General features: G+C 44.0%; 1 pseudogene; it reads left to right on the top strand.

Annotated features, from left to right (window-relative positions):
* The first annotated feature begins 1675 nt into the window (after nucleotides 1-1675).
* On the top strand, nucleotides 1676-2126 carry LOC121026011 (40S ribosomal protein S16-like; annotated as a pseudogene).
* The last annotated feature ends 11318 nt before the right edge of the window (nucleotides 2127-13444 follow it).

The raw sequence follows: 13444 nt of genomic DNA, 5'->3' as shown, positions 1-13444 counted from the left end.
TACAGGCCATTATGCCTGTTGAACATAGATGCAATGATCCCCAACAAAAAATTAGCAAACAATGCAAGGATACATTAAAAACATTATTCACCGTGATCAAGTGGGATTTACCCCTGGGATGCAAGGGTGGTTCAATATTCACAAGTCAATCAGGGTGTTACATCATATCAATAAAATAAGGGATAAAAAACATATGATCATTTCAATAGGTGCAGAAAAGGCATTTGACAAAGTACAACATCCATTCATGATAAAAACCCTCACCAACGTAGGATTAGAAGGAACATAACTCAATATATTAAAGGCCATAGGTGCAAAACCCACAGCTAACATCGTACTCAATGGTGAAAAACTGAGAGCGCTTCCCCAAAGGTCAGGAATAAGACAGGAATGTCCACTCTCATCCTTATTGTTTAGCATGGTACTGGAAGTCCTAGCCACAGCAATCTGACAAGACGAAGGAATAAAAGGCATCCAAATCGGTAAGGAAGAAGTAATACTTTCACTACTTGTAGACAACATAATACTATCTAGAGAGAAGCCTAAAGACTCCACCAAAAAACTACTAGAACTGACAAATTTATTTAGTAAGGTTGCCAGATACAAAATCGATATACATAAACCCATGGCATTTTTATATGCAAATAATGAAGCAACAGAAAAATAAATTAAGAATGGGATCCTATTTGCAATTGCACCAAATACAATCAAATACCTAGGAAAACACTTAACTAAGGAGGTGAAAGACCTGTTTCTGAAAACATTAATGGAAGATATCGAAGGCAACACAAACAAGCGGAAAGATATTCCACGCTCATAGGTTGGAAGAACAAATATCGTTAAAATGTCCTTACTACCCGAAGAAAGCTACAGATTTAATGCAATCCCTGTCAAAATACCAACATTTTCCGCAAAACTAGAACCAACAACCCTAAAACTTATATGGAACCACAGAAGACTCTGAATAGCCCAAGCAATCTTGAAAAAGCAAAGCAAAGGTGGAGGTATCCCATTTCCAGATATCAAGTTATACTACATAGATGTAGTAATCAAAAGAGTATGGTACCGGCACTAATATAGGCACGTAGACCAATGGAATAAAATAGAATACCCAGAAATAAACCCATGTTTGTATGGTCAACTTTGGGGTGCCTGGGTGGCTCAGTCAGTTAAGCATCCAACTTCGGCTCAGGTCATGATCCCGCAGTCCGTGAGGTTGAGCCCCGCGTCGGGCTCTGTGCTGACAGCTCAGAGCCTGGACCCTGCTTCAGATTCTGTCTCCCTCTTCCTCTGCCCCTCCCCTGCTCATGCTCTGCCTCTCTCTCAAAAATAAATAAATTCAAAATGGGTTAAAGACCTAAATGTGAGACCCCAAAATATAAAACTCCTAGAAGGGGGCCCCGGCAGTAATTTCTCCAACATCGGATGGAGTGACTTTTTTCTAAATATATCTTCTGAGGCAAGGGAATCAAAAGCAAAAATATACCATCGGGACTACATCAAAATAAGAAGCATCTGCATAGCAAAGGAAACAATCAACAAAACTAAAAGACAACCTACAGATCGGGGGAGGATATTTGCAAATGACATACTGATAACGTGTTAGCATACAAAATATAGTCCTCTTCTGGTTGTGGCGCTATTTGGTGAGGAGCTCTTGTCTATGTTTGTAGCCATGCAGTCCAAGGGTCCTCTGCAGTCCATGCAGGTATTCAGATGCAAAAAGATGGCCAGAGCCGTGGTGCACTGCAAATAGGGCAATGGCCTCATCAAGGTGAACGGGTTGGCCCCTGGGGATGATCCAGTCACACACACTGCAATACAGGCTCCTGGAACCTTTTCTGCTTCTAGGCAAGGAGAGATTTGCTGGGGTGAACATCCAAGTCCAAGTGAAGGGTGATGGTCACGAGGCCCAGATTTATGCTATCTGCTAGTCCATCTCCAAAGCCCTGGTGGCCTATTATCAGAAATATGTGGATGAGGCTTCCAAGAAAGAGATCAAAGACATCCTCATCCAGTACGACCAGACCCTGCTGGTAGCTGATCTCTGGAACTGCGAATCCAAAAAGTTTGGTGGTCTTGGTGCTCATACCAGAAATCCCACCGATCAGTGTTCACCTTTATAATAAACAATTGCCAAGGGGAAAAAATATACACAACTCATATGCCCAAAAAACGAATAATCCAATTAGAAAATGGGCAGCAGACATGAACAGGCATTTCTCCAAAGAATAAGCATAGATGTCCAACAGACATATGAAAAGATTCTCAACATCACTTATCATCAGGGAAATGTAAATTAAAACTACAATGAGATATCATCTCACACCTGTCAGAATGGCTAAAATCAAAAATACAAGAAACAGCAAGTATTGGTAAGGATGCGGAGAAAAAGGAACCCTCCTGCACTGTTGGAATGCAAACTGTCGCAGCCACTGTGGAAAACAGTATGGTGGTCCCCCTAAAAGTTAAAAATAGAACTACTCAGGGGTGCCTGGGTGGCTCAGTCAGTTAAGTGTCCAACTTCAGCTCAGGTCATGATCTTGTGGTTTGTGAGTTTGAGCCCTGCATCAGACTCTGTGCTGACAGCTCGCAGCCTGGAGCCTGCTTCGGATTCTGTGTCTCCTTCTCACTCTGCCCCTCCCTCACATGTGCTCTGTCTCTCTGTTTCAAAAATAAATAAAAAACGTTAAAAAAATTAAAACAAAATAGAACTACTCTATGATCCAGTAATCGCACTACCAGACATTTAACCGAAAAATACAAAAACACGATTTCATGCGCCCTGTATTTATAGCAGCATTATTTATAATCCCAAATTATGGAAACTTCACAAGCATCTGTCAATTGATGGATGCATAGAGAAGATGTGGTGTATGTATAGGAATATTATCCAGCCATCAAAAAGAATGAAAGCTTGCCATTTGCAGCGATATGGATGGAGCTACAGAGTATCGTGCTAAGCAGAATAAGCCAGTCAGGGAAAGACAAATACCATATGATTTCACTCCTATGTGGGATTTAAGAAACAAAACAAAGACAAAAAGGAGACAAACCAAAAAACGGACTCTTAACTAAAAAGAAGAAACAGACAGATACCAGACAGAGGGGAGGAGGGTGGGGCATGGGTGAAATGGGTAAAGCTGATTAAGAGTTCACTTATGATTAATGAGTATCGAGTAACGTACGGAATTGTTGAATCACTATATTGTACCCCTGACGCCAATGTGATGCTGTATGTTAACTACACTGAACTTAAAAAAAACTTACAAAAAATACGTGTATTTAAAAAATGTACAGTGGCAAAATATACATAACATAAAATTTTGGCCATTTTTAAGGGTCTGTGGCATTAAGTGCATTCACACTGCTGGGCAACCATCACCACCATCAATCTCTAGAACCTTTTCATCTTTGGGTGTGGTAAGTTCGTATCATGCTGTTTCGTCCTCAGTTTCTGTCTTTAAAAAGAGATTTTTAAAACAAGAATACATGTCAAATTTTATTAGATGCCTTTTCGCATTTATGAAGAAAATGATAAAATTTTACTGGTTTGACCTCTTAATGTAATGAGTTGTTTTAGTGAATTTCCTAATGTTGAATGATCCTCAGGTTCCTGGAATTAACCGCTCCTGGTCTGGGTGCGCTATTCTTGTCATGTGTTGTTTTCTTCTAATTAGGTTTAAGATAAAAATTAGCCTTAGTCAATTTGGCTTATGATTTTCCCCTTTTGCTCATCAGGTGCTTTTACATGGTAGAAATGACAGAGCTTGCTGGTCGATTGGATGTGGGGATTGAGGATAAAAAAGGAATTGGATGAAACCCGGCTTTATGGCAAGCTAGGGGGGTGTGGGTACCTTTCATTGAACTGGGGAAACCTAGGGGTGGGAGGTGCAGACTGGGTTCAAATCAAGGGTGAGCCTCCAAGGGAGTGCCAGGGAGGGGCTTATTAGGATCACCTTGTGAGCACGTTCATAGCTTTTTTTTTTTAAGTTATTTTTTTTTTTGCTTCAAGAGAGAGAGCACGTGTGCATGGGGGTAGGGAGAAAGAGCAGAGAGAGAAGGAGAGAGAGAGAGAGGGAGAGAGAATTCCAAGTAGGGTCCACACCATCAGCCTAGAGCCTGACGTGGGGCTCAAAGCCACGGACTGTGACATCATGACCTGAGCTGAAATCACGAGTCAGATGCTTAACCCACTGAGCCACCCAGGCGCCCCATGAGCGCTTTCAATAGGCAGGCAGGCTGACGTTAAAGCAGGTTGTGAACCTTCTGTTCAACAGAGCAGACTGTTTATTGCCTATCCCTCCCGAGACCACGTTAAGACGATAATAAAAGCATAAAATAAAAAATACGTTAGCCAGTAACAGAGACACCAGGAGCAGCCAGTCATGTGTGGTAGGGGTGAGGGAATATCTGTTCCTGGGGGATTCCAGTAAGTGTCAGGGAGAGGAAAGCAACTTGAAGGGCCTCCTAGCCTAGAATACATGCAGCGGCAGGCTACAGCCAAGGATGGAGCCCTGCCTGGAGAGCTGGGGAGACACAAGGTCAGAGCGGAAGTGGAAACAGGAAGTGTTGGCTCCCCACCCCCCTCACACCTGCACGCGGGACGCCCAGCAGCCAGGCAGCTGCTTAGTATCTAAGCAAAAGGAACGACAATAACAACGGCAATGATAATAATTCAATGAGACGTGAAAAATTGGCGGGTTGCGTTCCAAATCTATTTAAGAAATGGTCTGGGGGGGGCGCCTGGGTGGCTCAGTCGGTTAAGCGGCCGACTTCGGCTCAGGTCATGATCTCACGGTCCGTGAGTTCGAGCCCCGCGTCCGGCTCTGTGCTGACAGCTCGGAGCCTGGAGCCTGCTTCGGATTCTGTGTCTCCCTCTCTCTGCCCCTCCCCCACTCATGCTCTGTCTCTCTCTGTCTCAAAAAATAAATAAACGTTAAAAAAAAAGAAAGAAAGAAAGAAATGGTCTGGGGAGAAGCAGGGCAGGTGAGGGCAGGAGCAGCATTGGCTCCCAAGTGCCAGGAAGATGACTTCTAGTGTGTAAGGGTCCCCTAGACAGTAGTGTTTTCACTATAAGTGGATGAAACTCAGCCAGTCAACAAGACCTATCCAAGTACACATAGTCCTTAATCCGTTTTTCTAGTGCCTTACTCTTCCCTGTGATCACAAAATTACCAGACATTTAATTAATTAATTAATTAAATATCTATCTATCTTTTAATGTTTATTTACTTTTGAGAGAGAAAGAGACAGAGTGTGAGCAGGGAGGGGCAGGGAGAGAGGGAGACACAGAATCCGAAGCAGGCTCCAGGCTCCGAGCTGTCAGCACAGAGCCCCATGCGGGGCTCGAACTTGAAAGCCATGAGATCATGACCTGAGCCCAAGTCTCTTAACCAACTTGAGCCACCCAGGCGTCCCTTTACCAGATATTTGAAAAGAGCTTGCAGGGGCGCCTGGGTGGCTGAGTTGGTTGAGCTCCCGACTCTTGATTTCGGCTCTGGTCACCAGCCCGCGGTTGTAGGCTCGAGCCCCTAGGCGGGCTCCACACGGAGTCTGGGGCTGGTGTAAGATTCTCTCTGTCTCCCTCCGCCCCTCTCCCGTGCTCTCACTCTCTCTCTCTAAAAAAATATAAATAAATAAATAAACAAACAAACAAATAAATAAATAAATATTTTGAAAAGAGCTTGCAACATGGAAAGGAAAGAAAAACCAAAACGAATGAAGGTACTAAAAATATGTTCTAACCACATTTGAAAGGAAGATGCGAGGGTTGTGTGTGTGTGTGTGTGTGTGTGTGTATGTGTGTGTGTGTGAATGTGAGCTAAATTCTCAACTGTCATGCTGGTTAGTGGACGGACCATGTCTTAAAATGATACATAAAGAAATAGTGGTATAAGCAGATATTTAGAGATATGGAGACAAACTTCAAAAGATAATCAAAGAGTCAAATGCGGAATTAGTAACAGTGGAGCACCAGGGGAAGGGTGACAGAAGCCGTTCCAGAGCATTTGACGTTTTAATTGCTAACCTTGAAAAATATAACTGTCCATTCTACCAGGAAAAATGGATTTATCCAGGACTAGAGAATTACAATTAGGGAAGCATAAGCTATGGCAAAGCCATTAGCAAGTTGGGAGAACAAAGGAGAGGAAACCTCTTTTCTAGAAGGGGCAGTTGGGAAGGGCTGTTATAAACAAAAAGTCCACTGGAGTAAACCGGGGTGGCTTTTCATTGGCTGAGTTGTGGCAGTCTCCCATTGGCTGGGCTGTTGCTGGGCAAGGAGAAATTCTTCTTTCCTCCTGCTGGGGTGGAAAAGTATAGGCTTATTCCTGCTGAGAATACAAGGTGCTCTCTTCACGTTGGGGTCTGCAATTGACCACAAGTGGCAGGGCACGAGAGTTCCCCCTTCTGGCCTCCAAACTCCATTTTAGTGAGTTTTACCCTTCATCAGTTTTTACATAACCATGTGCAAATTGCACTTCAATAAAAGACATAAAAAGTATTTTAAAAAACAAAAGCAGGCTGTCCGTGGAATGTGTGCAAATGGAGGGGAGGAGCGCCGTCCAGAACACATACGCAGAAATCAAGGATGTATGCAGAATCATCCCCAGATGATTCTGATCTGAGTCTCTCCCCTCTGCTCTCAATGCTACAGCACTGTAGCCCCAGAGCTCCAGAGAGATGCTGGTCTCTTCCCTGGGGTCGTTGTGAAACAGACTCCTAACAGATACTAAACTCCCTGAAGTCAAGTTCATACCAACTGCCACGTCCTCCCAGCATAAAAGTATAAATAATCAGAGGGCGTTGACTTAGGTTTGAGAAGGTCTCATCAGTAGGTGTTGGTCTCTATACTCCTGGCTAAATTTATAAAAATCAAGTGATCCTGGGCTCCTGGGTGGCTCGGTCGGATGGGCCCCTTAAACAGGATTCTCGCACGGAGAGTCGTGACGCGAGGCTTTTCTTTCCGGGAAGCAACTTTATTTGTGCCGGCACGGCTCAGTTGGGTTCGTACCGAGGAACTGAGCCCCTAATGCCACGTGGCGTAGTTTTTTTTTTTTTTTTTTTTTACATATTTTCTATTTCTTTGTCTCTCATATATGGTAACACACACAAACAGGCAGCCTGGTTAAGTGGTCTCATGTTACAAGGTCGTGAGGGATGTTGTCACCTACACATGTAGCCAGGTTGCCTTGAGGGTTTTTTTTGTTTTCTCTGCTTAGGGAGGGGACCCTACCACAAGCTGACTCTTGATTTCGGCTCAGGTCATGGTCTCAAGATCATAAGACTGAGCCCTGAGTCCAGCTTGGCGTTGAGTGTGGAATCTGCTTGGGATTCTCTCTCTCCCTCTCTCTCTCTGCCCCCCCCCCCCCCCACTTGCATGGGCGCATGTGCACTCGCTGGCTCTCGCACTCTCTCTCAAAACAAGTAAGTAAACATTAAAAAAATTTTTTTTTTTTTTTAAATCAAGAGATCCTGGAATGGGAGAGAGGAAGCAATGGGGGGGAAAACGCACAAAACGCACAAATAAAAATTTTTAACTGTCCCTAATACTAGGTTACAGTTGCAAAGAGCTGGGACCGAAACAGGAAGGAAAGTGCTCTTTCTGGAATTTTACTTGCTGTTCCTAACCCCCAAATGCTCTTCCACAAGGTCCGGCTGTTTCCTTGTTTATTTGGGCCTCAGCTTAAACGTCATTTCGTTCATTCATCCAGCATACTGGTTAGTGAGAAGCTTGAGGAGCTGGGTGGCTCTAGCTGGCTGAAAAACTTAGGAGACAGCACAACGCCCCTACTCGCAGGGACTAGTGTGAGAGAAATTGCAAATAAGTAGATAAATCAGCCCAGGTTGGGTTGCCCGGGAAGCTGGCTGAGATGTATCAAAGGCGAAGCTAAGCCCGAGGTGAAATTAACATCGGCTCCCCATTCACAAACTTTCGGCAGGGGAACCCATATACTGTCATTTCCGTTTCAGCCTGACTTACGGGGGGGGGGGGGGGGCGGCCGGTGTGTTTTATAGAATGAAAAGAGGAAATGCCGAGACGGTCTCTGATTGGAAAGTGTTCTATTATGGTGGGATTTGGGGAAGCGGGGAGACTAATAGAACCCCAGGTATGTTTGGAGGTCCCTGGTTAGAGCCGTCTGGGACTGTTTCAAAAGAGGAAGAATTGCTCGATGTTAAGGGCAAAAGACCTTTCTACGGCTTGCTGTTTCCTGGAACAAGTGGGGGTCCATGGAGGGATTTTTGCAAGGACACTGTCATAATGGTGTTTATCGGAGGTACTGACGGAGGGGAGGTGGCTACCATGCCAGGCCAGTCTCTCGAATGAAGGTTAGAAGGCAGACTGTTCATTAGGAGAGTCCTTGCCATCAATAACCTGTGAGAGGTTGGGTGAGGAAGTAGGCATGGGCAGAGGAAGAAGATGAGCTAACATGAGGCCCATTAAAGACCTCAGGCAACCCTCTGGGGCTCTGTAGAGCTAGAATCATCCTTCAGAGGTGTCCTGAGGGGAAAGAGATGACCGGCTTTCTATCCTCCAGCAACCATCAGTCCTTGGAAGTGACCAGATCGAGTTGCGCCTTATTTATCTACTTGGTTTTTTTTACTGTTTTAATTCTTCTGGTGTTACCTCTTTATCTGCAAGTGTGGAACAGGTTTTGCGTACTACTCTGAGTAAGACAGGCTGTGATTGGAAAAAGTTGTGGGTTTTCTTTTAATGTTTATTTATTTATTTTTGAGACAGAGAGAGTGGGGCAGAGAGAGAGGGAGAGAGAATCTCAAGCAGCTGTCAGCTTGGAGCCCAACTTGGGACTCAATCCCACATGCCATGGGATCGTGACCTGAGCCGAAATCAAGAGTGAGATGCTCAACTGACTGAGCCACCCAGGCAGCCCTGGAAAGTTTCGAGCAAGGAAGTGCCTTAATCTTGCAGGGACATGCTCTTACACACTTTGCAAGGATCACTTTGGCTGCAGTGTAGACAATTACCTGTAGGAGTGCAAGGATAGAAATAGGAGACTGTTGAAAAACTAGCTCAGGGGCACCTGGGTGGCTCAGTCGGTTAAGCGACAGACTTCAGCTCAGGTCATGATCTCACGGTTTGTGAATTCAAGCCCTGCGTCCGGCTCTGCACTGACAGCTCAGAGCCTGGAGCCCATTTCAGATTCTGTGTCTCCCTCTCTTTCTGCCTCTCCCCTGCTCACGCTCTGTCTCTCTTGCCTTCAAAAATAAATAAACATTTAAAAAAATTAAAAAAAAAAAACTAGCCCGAAGGATGGGGCACCTGGGTTGGTTAAGCCTCCGACTCTTGATTTTGGCTCAGGTCATGATCTCATGGTTCTGAGATCGAGTTCTGCATTGGGCTCTGCACGGACAGCGTGGAGCCTGCTTGGGATTCTTGGGATTGGCCCTTCTCTTGAAATGTATCCAGAATCACTTGTCTCCTTATTACCTTCTCTGCTCCCACCCTGATTTGTGCCCATCATTGTTTCCTTTGGGCTGGTTATTTTTTATTTTTTTATTTTTTATTTATTTTTTTTAATTTTTTTTCAACGTTTTTTATTTATTTTTGGGACAGAGAGAGACAGAGCATGAACGGGGGAGGGGCAGAGAGAGAGAGGGAGACACAGAATCGGAAACAGGCTCCGGGCTCTGAGCCGTCAGCCCAGAGCCTGACGCGGGGCTCGAACTCACGGACCGTGAGATCGTGACCTGGCTGAAGTCGGACGCTTAACCGACTGCGCCACCCAGGCGCCCCTGGGCTGGTTATTTTTTAAATGTTTATTTATTTATTTTGAGAGAGACAGAGAGAGAGAGAGAGAGAGAGAGGGAAGGAGCAGGGGAGGGGCAGAGAGAGAGAGAGGGAGACAGAGAAGTAGGCTCTGTGCTGACAGCAGACAGCCCAACGTGGGGCTCTAACTCACCAATCCCGAGATCATGACCTGAGCAGAAGTCAGACGCTTAACCAACTGAGCCACCCAGGCGCCCTTTGTTTTTCTTTTAATATATCTTACCATGTTTCCATCCTATGTGATTATACCTCCTATGGTTATTCATATATTTGGCAAGTGGGAGTTCTAGTAAGTTGTCTTGATTCTTTCTTTTGATGCTTTCCCAGCAGTCTTTGATAGCTTCCTCACTTTCTAATATGACAGGATATTCCAAGCATCTCTTGTATATTTCCTACCTCAAAAGTGAAATTGACCATTTCTTCAAGACGTCTGTTCTTTTTTACTGTGAAATGGGCATTCAGTGCTACTGGATTGGTCATTGTTTCCAGGCCTCTTCAATGTCAGAGCTTGGAAATAGATTTTTTTTTTCCTATAAAGATAAAATACATTATGAGCTCATACATAGTACTTGCAATTTAAATTCAGAACTGCAGGGTTTTACTTAACGTCTTTCAACCCGTATTCAACCTGTACCTCTATTTATTATCTCATACCCAAAATTTTGGTTCCCAATTTCACCAGCATATTATATGAAACTGTCTCAGAACGCCAACACCAACACTATTATTAACATGATTGCTGAAAGGAGTTAAGATGTTTCTGGATTTCCTTTTGCCTTTAGAGCATAACCCATTGGGAGTATACAGACAAATTACTGTATTTAAAAGTAACTTGAAATAATTACTCTCTGTGTGGTTTTTCTGCCAACTTGGTAGACAATTTGGTTCATTTGTTTCATGTAATTTGGGGGTTTTCAGGATTGGGTTTTGAAAATTTCATGGTGTTTTCTAAGTTTTGTATTCAGAGAAGTCTAGCTTCAACCTTTGTGGCGGGCCGCCCCCCCCCCCCGTTACCCTTCTTGCCCATTTGGTAATATTTTAAAAAATGTTTTTGTTTATCCTTCTGTTAAAAAATGTAAACAAATGCCTGTTGGGAGAGAATTCTCCCTGGTTCTCGCAGGCTCTGCACATCTTGTGAACAGAGTCACTGATGGCTTTTATTCTGGACTGTCTTTCCAAGGGTGTTTATAAGAGCTAATAGCCTTGGAAGACAGCTATAAAGTATACAGGTCCCCTAAATTCAAGGTTCCTTTCCTGTCATGTAACCCTCTTCACGTTACCCTTTAGGAATTGGAGCTTGGGAACCTGGCTCAAATGCCAATACCCTGATTAATGCTATTCCCGTGAGTAATACATTCTTGTGTCTTTTCTTTGCGATCAGAGTTTTGAGCCAAGAAGTGCCTTGATCTTACAGGGACGTGGCCTTCCACACTTAAAAAGGATCGCTCCGATTGCAATGTAGACAATCGCCTACCTGTAGGGACGAAAGGATGGAAATAGGAGGTTGTTGCAAAACTAGTCCAAAGGAAACCAAGATGGGCACGGCCCAGGGTGGGGGCAGAAAAGGTAACGAGGAGAGGATGAAGTCTGGAGGCATTTGACCCTCCTGGATTTCAGATATTAGAAGTGTCAAAGTCAAACCACAAAAACATGTTTTAAAAGTTGTTTTAAGTTTGATGTTTATCGGTGTGTTCAATAGGTCTGAAATAGCATCAGAAGAGATGCATTCAGAAATCTTCTTTCCAACCTTGTTCCACAGTCATCCAACCCCCTCTACAAAGGCCGTCAGAGGTACAAGTTAGTCAAACTGTCAAGAATGGAATTCTACCAGAATCCACGAAACTACGGCAAGCTAACTTGTTAGACTGCAAGCAGGATAAAATACAAAAATACAAAATACAAAATCTTGACAACACGCGTACCTCTTTGTATTCTACCCTACCCATTTCTGAGACAAATGTTAGTGTCCTATACATATTTTGCTCATTTAAGGATAAACTACAGAAAATCTTTAAAATCAAGGAACTGGCTGGGATCTAGGCGGTGAATGGAGACCAGAAAGAAGTCCAAGGATGAGCTCTGGGGCATTCTAACGTTTGGAGGTTGGAAAGATGAAGGAAAACCATTGCACAAGACTGAGAAGCAGCAGCTAGTAAGACAGAAAGGGAATCAGAAAGAGGGATGGCCCAGGGGCGCCTGGGTGGCTCAGTCGGTTGAGCATCCGACTTCGGCCCAGGTCACGATCTCACAGCTCGTGAGTTCGAGCCCCACGTCGGGCTCTGTGCTGACGGCTCAGAGCCCGGAGCGTGCTTCGGATTCTGTGTCCCCCTCTCTTTGCCCCTAACCCACTCACATTCTGTCTCTGTCTCCCTCAAAAATAAATAAACATTTAAAAAAAAAAAAAAAAGAAAAAGAAAGAGGGATGGCCCAGACACCGAAGTCTTTTTTGGCCAACGATCCTGAAAAACTCTAAAGTAGCACTCCACCTCCCACTGTAGCATCTGTACCTATCTGAAATGGTTTACTTAACTTCCACATCAGATCATTCATCCTGTGAGATCACAGACTTGTCTAAAAGGGTTACCACTGCATCCTCAGCAACTAAGTCAGGCCTGAGTGTCTTTTCTGAAGCCCGGGGAAGGACAAAATGTGTGTGCGCACGTGTGTGCCTGTGTATGTGGGTGTTTTAAAAATGAAAAGATAAAGGGTAATCCAAGTAAGTATAGACACCCACATGCCTGGGGAAATATCAGAACGGATTATGAACCGATCGATTTTCCAGCATTTAAGGGAGCAGAAATCAGTGTGCGGCTAGCAGCACGATCGCATGGGGAGCCAGTGTGCCAGACTGATTCTGTTTTCTGCTGAGTTCTATGTCATGCGGATCCTTGGGGAGGGGGTAGATGTAATCTACTCAGACTTCATTAAGGCTTATGTGTCCTCCAGCATGCTTTTCTAATCAACAACCTAGACTGGTAAGGTCTATATCTACTGTGTCCAAGAAGACTTTTTTGCTTGCCAACAGTGTAGCCGGGACCCAATCTTATTTATTACTACCCTTTAGAGCTAGGAGCCGCCTGGGGAGAGAGCGAGGTAAAAAACGATGGGCTTCTATGGAAAAGGGAAGCCCACAAAGCCAAGGGGAGGAAAGGTATCATAATACCTTGGCCCAGATATTATTTATCATTTATGCACAGGAAAACATTCAGTTCTCCCCATATGGTACTCGACAGGTACAAGGGATGACCTTGGCCTAGCTGCAGGGCTTTGATAGCAGAGCTGATCTGGTTTAATAAATGAATACACTTTCTGAGCAAGGGATGTGTGGTTTTTTTTTTTTTTTTTTTAACTTATAGTACCTTTTAAAGTTTTTTTTTTTTTTTATATGAAATTATAATTAACATCTAAAAGGAAAAAATTACACGAAAAGGCAGAGAATAATAAGAGGCAGTGTAGCATAGTGTCTAAACAGCCAGGAACTTTGGTGCTAGACCATACCAGATTCAAATTCAGGCTCTGTTACTTGATAGGACCATATGATCCTTATCTTGCTTGAGCCTCAGGTTCTACAACAATAAAATGGGGCTAAAAACACTTAATTTGTAGGGTTTTTGTAAAGATCAAAGAATCTTAGGGTGTGGTGGGGTTTTTTTG

This window comes from Herpailurus yagouaroundi, unplaced genomic scaffold, assembly GCF_014898765.1.
Source record: "Herpailurus yagouaroundi ecotype Mexico unplaced genomic scaffold, PumYag 67793, whole genome shotgun sequence".
Lineage (NCBI taxonomy): Eukaryota > Metazoa > Chordata > Mammalia > Carnivora > Felidae > Herpailurus > Herpailurus yagouaroundi.
This window is presented reverse-complemented; position numbering and strand designations above follow the sequence as displayed.